The sequence below is a fragment of the Salvia splendens genome, chromosome 15 (assembly GCF_004379255.2).
Source record: "Salvia splendens isolate huo1 chromosome 15, SspV2, whole genome shotgun sequence".
Lineage (NCBI taxonomy): Eukaryota > Viridiplantae > Streptophyta > Magnoliopsida > Lamiales > Lamiaceae > Salvia > Salvia splendens.
This window is the reverse complement of record NC_056046.1, coordinates 14,196,093-14,203,563: the sequence shown is the minus strand read 5'-3', so window position 1 is coordinate 14,203,563 and position 7,471 is coordinate 14,196,093. Positions and strand designations below refer to the sequence as shown.

General features: G+C 40.4%; 1 long non-coding RNA gene and 1 pseudogene across 1 annotated transcript; one reads left to right on the top strand and one right to left on the bottom strand.

Annotated features, from left to right (window-relative positions):
* On the bottom strand, window positions 1-1,879 carry LOC121768190. Its single transcript, XR_006043303.1, has 3 exons — window positions 1,699-1,879; window positions 589-652; window positions 1-109 (listed from the first exon to the last, which is right to left on the bottom strand). It is a non-coding gene; the product is annotated as an uncharacterized LOC121768190 (long non-coding RNA).
* Window positions 1,880-2,996: 1,117 nt separating this feature from the next.
* On the top strand, window positions 2,997-5,841 carry LOC121766389 (annotated as a pseudogene).
* The last annotated feature ends 1,630 nt before the right edge of the window (window positions 5,842-7,471 follow it).

The following is a 7,471-nucleotide window of genomic DNA, read 5'->3' as shown; positions in this document are numbered from 1 at the left end:
ATCAAGAGACAGATAATGCCGGGTATGACGACACGACATTATCCAAAACAAAGTGAAACGCATTTTGACTTTAACTGCTCAACATCCGTCCTCCCCATCGCCGCTCAACCTGCACATTAAGAAAACAACATGCAGGGCTGAGTACTTATTGCACTCAGTGGACACACGCCAAAATCATAGTTTGTCATGCCATAACAGTGTAACATTGGGGTTTTGAGTGTAATGAAAATAACCCAAGTACACCAAAATATATTTCATAAATTCGACTGCGCAGTCATTTTCCGATATTGCCACACTTATTCCCTCAATCATACACTATCTGATCCAAACGGTGACAAGGGGCGTGGCCACACCCCAGGTCATCTAGACCGGCCAACTTGCTCTCAGATGGCACCCAGTCTCGTGTACACTAGCCTGAGGGTTCGCAGCCCAACAGACCCGAATTCGATTAAACATATGTGGTAAACCACTTCAGATAGGTTTCAAATCAAAACATTTGGCAAGACAAACAGTTCACCTCCATAAACAATTCCGGAACAGAGTCCGTATTAAAAACAACCCACGTAAAAGTAGGGTAGAAAAGCCCACCTCGATTGCTTAGCTTTTAAAATAATTCCCTTCTTCAACCACACTTTCCTCGTAAACGATCACCCTTTTGAAAGATAAATTGTATCATGATTAGAGTCAGAAGAGACGAGACTTTAAACGACAATGCATGATTCCTACGTGGACGACTTCAACATCTAGCACGTTACACGTACATACACTTAACAACATGTTACAAAACAAACACACAAAGTCACACGTTCGAAACACACCCCGCACGCAAACGACGTACCCAAAACGCGCACACGACACACGAACACAGCACTCCAAGTCCTGGCATACCCTTACTGTGCAAACGGCTCACTTGGCTCGGAAAAGGTTCGGAAAAACTCGGAAAAAGGATCGGCGTCTCGACATGGCTCGGTGTCTCGGCCGCTGGCTCGGCACCTCGGCCGCCTGCTCGGCCCCTCGGCCGCTGGCTCGGCATCTCGGCCGCTTGCTCGGCACCTCGGCCGCCTGCTCGGCACCTCGGCCGCTGGCTCGGCACCTCGGCCGCCTGGCTCGTCCCGTGCACACTCACTTTCCTCCAACTTCCGATTCTCAAACCCTATACAACATTCACACCACACATTCTCCGTCCCAAAACACACCCAGACACCTGGGATCATCCCTTCAAAACCCTCCCACAACACTGCCCTAGGCCGGCCCCTAAAACTCTCGGCCAACCCACGCAAAACCCTCGAACCAAACACTGATTTTCCCGAGCCATCTCTTGGTCAAACACACCCACATTCATCACAAAAACATAGCACTCAGAATCACGCCAATTGCACATGAAAACATCTCCCAAAAACATACAACTCGCGAAACTGCGCAGTTTACTTGCAAAAATCATAATAAATTCATACGACATCCAAAGAGGCTGAAAATTACACACCACACAGAAGCCACATTAACCTTTATACAGTTCAAAATTCGTACCCAACGGAGATCGTTTGCTTAGATAAAAAGGGGTCGGAACCCACTGCCAGTTACTACCAAAAACATGCTCAACCATATCACAAAGCCACAAACCCTATTCAGCATCTAAACCATCCAAAACGTCCTATATGCATGAGTTTTCGAATTAAACAAGGGTTAGGGTTTGGTTACCTTTCTTGGATAGTTCAAACGTAAATTCGAAGCTTTCCCTACACCGATTTACAACGTACGAGCGTAACACCTTGAAGAAGCCAAGATGATGATGAGAAGGGGATGAATGGGGAAAGGTAAACCGAGAGAGAGAGGGGCGAGAGCTTACCGTGAGAGCACACTTCGAGAGAGATGAGAGCTAGAGAGCGAGAGAGAGAGAGAGACCGAGAAGAGAGAACGAATGGAAAAGAGGGGGAGGGAAATTGGTTATGAGGGAGTGGGGGCGGTTGAGAGAATCATGGGGTGATGGGGGAGGTTTTTTTCTCGAAAAAGAAGAGAGAATTGGGGAGGGAGGGATTTAATTTGTTAATTAGGAGTTTTTATTCATAGCTTAATTACTTAATTCCATTTTAATTTGCCTAGGTAGAAAATACCACATCCACAACAATCAAATAAACACAAATAATATTTTCCACACCATATTTTAAACACAAAAACATAAAAATTTCATCCTTAATTAAAAGAATAAAATTCCACAAATTTTCGGGTATTACACCTATTCTATTGCTTATAGCATCATAATCCAAAATTAATATCAAATCTACACTCTTAGATTTTATAATGAGTGGATGAGATTAAACCTTACGAATTTCAATAAATAGCAGACAAAATATCAACAAAGGGTAAGATTGTCATTCTGATATCATATCATAATTTTCATGTTTTTTATTTATATCAACATAGTGTATTAAAAATATCAACACAATAACATATATATTTCAACACAAGTATACGAAAATATCAACACAGTTTTATTGAGATTTTACAAGGTTTTATTGAGATTTTACATGCATTATATTGAAATTTTTTGATGTATCTGTTGAAAAAATCTGTTTATCACATATACGAAAATTGAAAAATTTTTTCTCAGATTTCATCATTCGAACGTCGTTGGAGCATATGCAATTGATATCTCGTTATACTCCTTATAAATTTACTTTTAATTTGATATATTTTTTGTGAAAAAATAATTTAAATCGAGAGAGTTACATAAATTTAAAGTTTTGGGATAATTTTAGCAAGAGAGAATTGACATTAATATCCATTAATTTAATTTAATAATTATTTAAATTTAAAATATAAATACTTATTATTATATCACTAATCTAATCATAATTAAGAATTGATCTTAATTTTAGATTCCTAATGAGCGCTATTAATTTTTTTAGAAAGAAAGTTTCTCTTATATTAGTAGTATAAAGTCTCTTTATTTTGTTAAAAATAAAATATTTTTATTCTTGAATTGTTCGTACTTTCACTTTTCATTCCCTAACAAAAGTATTGATCATCATTCATTTTCTGTGTTTTTCAGCTGCAAAATTGATTGGTGATGCGAATGCTTCGTTACTGCTTTCTTGCCTGGTTTGATGGAAAATCGCGATTCTTGCGAATGATTTTTCAGCTTTGAATGTCGAGGAATCCGATTATCATTTTTCTCTTTCTAGATAGGTTTGAATGTTGATTTACTAATTTGTTAAATTCTTTGATTTTTTTATTTGGTGGCGTTGCTGTTTTCAATTTGTTTATCATAAATTCTTTCGATTCTTTACTGCACATATCATATAAGCATCTCTGAGCATTCATATAAGACACAGAAAAACATATATAAACACACACACACACACTGAGAGAGAGGAGAGGTTTGAGAGGTTTGTTCGATTTGTTTGGACATCGGATTCCCTTTTTTTTCATTCTTTCTTGGTTTTTTCATTTCCTTGAAACTCACACACACTCACTATAGCACACATTGTTCCGTTTTTCTTGATTTCTCCTCATATAATACAATTTTCTTGGCATATATGATTGTAAGTGTAAATTGTCACATAGTTTGGGAAGTATACAATCATAGAGAACCTGGAGTGGAAATTTCTGATAGAAAAGGGTGAGTGCATTTGGAGTTTTAGACAAGGAAGAAGGAAAAAAAAGTGAAGGAACAACACTATTTGGGGGTTTTAGGGTGTGAAGAATGTTGGCTGGTTGTTCTTCTACATTGCTGTCACCAAGGCATAGATTGAGGAGTGGAGCATCTGCACAGTTTCAAGCTTGCCATATACCTGCCATGAGCACACAGAGGTTGGATTTGCCATGTAGCTTCGGTCGGAAAGAGGCGTCGCGACGGCAGCTAGTTAGGCAGGTTGGGATTTCAGTTGATAAGGGTATTGAGTCCAAGAGTTCTCTGAGGCAGAACATCAAGCTCCCTCCTGTTGCAGCAGAAAGAAGGGGTGAGTTTTGGGGGAGGAGTAAGAAGAGATATGCAGCTACAGATGAAGGGAGTAATTACATGAGCAGAGTGAAAAAGAGGAAAAGTGGCAATGGTAAATCTGAGGAAGAATCAGGTTAGTTTTTGAGCAGTGATGATTTCTGGTTACATGCAGCTACACCTCAGGTGCCTTTCTCTCTCTCATGCTCAGGTGAGGAGAGAGACGAGAGGGGGTTCTTCGACCTGCCTCCTCTCCCGCCTTTGTCGAACGTCCCTTGGTTTGATTCTGTTGTGACTGAGGTTACTGATTCAGGGATGTCTAAGGATGTGCATCCTCACAGGGAGGTCTCAGCCTCGGGTTCTTCGAGCACTTCCTCGGGTAGTCACAGCCTGGCTCTTGGGTTGGGCAGTAGTAACCCCACGGTCGAGCGTGAGGCCGTTGGCAATGGCTCGTCTTCTCGCAATCCGAGCGAGGTCGTGGCGGGGCACAATGGGAGTAGCCAAAGGGAGCATGAGTGTGTCGAGTTGATCGACTTAGTTGTGGCTTGTGTTGAGCAAATAGGCTCCAAGAACATTGCTGCAGTCAGCCATTGCCTTGCTAGGCTCGGCAAGCTTGCCTCCCCACGAGGTTCCCCTCTACATCGCCTCATCGCCTACTTCACCGAGGCCTTTGCCCTGCGCGTTGCAAGGCTATGGCCTCAAGTGTTCCACATCACGCCTCCTCGTGAGCTTGAGCACGTAGATGATGATGCGTTGAGGGTCTTAAATCAAGTGAGCCCGATCACCAAGTTCGTGCATTTTACTTGCAACGAGATCCTGCTGAGGGCGTTGGAAGGGAAGGACAGGGTTCACATCATTGATTTTGACATCAAGCAAGGCCTACAGTGGCCTAGTTTATTCCAGAGCTTGGCCTCTAGAGCAAGCCCTCCGAGCCACGTGAGGATCACAGGCATTAGTGAGTCAAAGCAGGAGCTGATGGAGACAGGGGATAGGCTAGCCGGGTTTGCTGAGGCGTTTAATCTCCCCTTTCAGTTCCATCCAGTGGTTGATAGGCTAGAAGATGTGAGGCTGTGGATGCTTCATGTGAAGGAGAAGGAGACAGTGGTGGTGAACAGCGTGTTTCAGCTGCATAAGATGCTATACGAAGGCAGCGCGTTGAGGGAGTTTTTGGGGTTGATCAGAAGCAGCAATGCTCAAGTGGTTGTAATGGCCGAGCAGGAAGCAGCACACAATGAGGCCACTTTTGATGCGAGGCTTTTCAATTCACTCAAGTACTACTCGGCCGTATATGACTCCATTGATTCGAACCTCACCTTGGAGAGTCCGTCAAGGATGAAGATTGAAGAGATGTTCGGGCGGGAAATAAGGAACATCATAGGTTGTGAGGGGCGACAACGGTTTGAGAGGCACGAGAAGTTTGGCAAGTGGCAGCAGCTGATGGAGCAAGGAGGGTTTCGTTGCGTTGGAGTTAGTGAAAGAGAGCTGCTTCAAGGGCAGATGATGTTGAAGATGTACTCTTCTAACCACAATTATAGGGTGGAAGTGCAGCAAGGGTCGTCCTCGTCCTCGTCACTGACCCTGAGCTGGTCGGATCAGCCTCTTTACGCAGTGTCAGCGTGGGCTCCGGTTAATGGTGGTGGAGGCTCGTCGTCGTCGTTGCCTCGTTGATGGTGGTGGTCGTCTTCAGTTATTCTTTTAAACAGAAACAGATATAATCGATTCTTTGTAGGTAGAAAAATGGTATTGATCATTCTTTCATTCGTTGCAGATATCATTTGCTTGAGGTAGTCATGAGATATAATTTAATGCTACATAGGTTTGTAGTTTTGTTTGGTTTATATTCTTTGATTCGTTTCAATGTATTTGTTGCATTTAGTGATCAATGTATTTTTTTGAAGATTATAGAGGCTGTCATGTAATAACATGATTAATGAAAAAGTTCAATGTTGGTTTTTGCGTTGGAATACTTGCCTCTCGAATTGTGTAAGTCAAGTGATAAGCCCATATGAAGATAAGCTGTTAACAAAGAATTAAGTAAAATGAATACTCCATAGTGCTCCTAATTTAAATTCGATTGACGAGTTAATTATCAAAATTCAAATTCAAATTCGTTAATTATCAAAATTCCAAGTACTCACTTCGATATACTAATAGAATAGGATAACAGAAGAATACGAAATTAAAATCTAAGCTCCAAATATATTCCTCCCATCTCAGTTATATACCTTAACAAAGGATCGCGCTCTCGAGTATTTTTTTCTCTCGTTTTCAAGCACATGTTTGTCTTCTAGCTCTAATTTTCTTAAATAGTAAAGGCCAAAAATTGGTCCTGAACATATATCTATTTTAAGATTTTGATCTTAGACATTATCTTTGAATTTTTGCATCCCAAACATTTCAACTCGGATCATAATCGATCCAAAATTAACTATTCCGTCAAATTATAACCGTCAACGTTTTTAATCTCGATTTTGACCAAATTAAGCTATTAAATATGATTTTTAATTATTGAGTGAGTTATATTTTTAGGCTCTATACTTTCAGCGACGAACATTTGCGGTCCCCAGACTATACTACTTGCTCGTTTCAGGTGCTTTTTCACTTTATGACCACATTTTCTAACAAAAACGCCCACCAAAACCTAAAGGGCATTTTTGTACACTCACTCTCCAAAAGTAGGTATTTATTTTGATATTTATCTTAGTTTGGGTACTTTAATTATGATTTGTGTTTTATTCGAATAATTTTTGTTTGCATTGGTTATAGTGTGCACGGAGGCGGAACTAGTAAAAAGGGTGTGGCTTAAGCCCCTACCCAATTTTTTTTCTAGTTTTTCTTTTTCAAAAATTTACTAAATATTTACAAATTATGTTTATCCCTTACAAAAATTCTGCTGCAGAAAAGTAAATGGTCATTGTTGAATGAATGAGAAGGGCTGAATATGTGAGAGTATAAACTTACAAGTTACAGATATTAAAAATGATTTCCGAGAGCTTCAGGAAGAATGATATCATTTTACTATAATTGGTACAGTATGGAGACCGCAAATGATATTTTGCAATTATAGGGACCGCAAATGTTCATTGGAGTATAGAGCCAAAAAATGTAATTCACTTTTATTAATTTTGAAATTGGAATCATACTATATTCTACTCCATCCATCCCAAGTTATTTGAATCGTGTTTCATTTTGAATTATCCAAGTTATTTGAGTCATTTCTCTTTTTGACTAAAAATAAAACCTCTAATCACATTTACTTTATTCTTTCTTTGACTCCACCATCTCTCCCCTATCTTACTTTATTCTCTTTTACCATTTATTTTATTCACTAAACACAACTTTCTTAATTTAAATTAATCTCCCTTGAATCTTGCAACCAGCTTCCCCATCTCCGTCACCGCCACCGCCACCGGCTGCTCCACCGCCCATTTCAGATCACCCAAATCAAGAATCACCCCTCCACTCCTAATCCTGCTCTCTAAAATCCATCCCAGCTCCTCCACTGGAACCCCCTTCACCATTGAAATCACACTT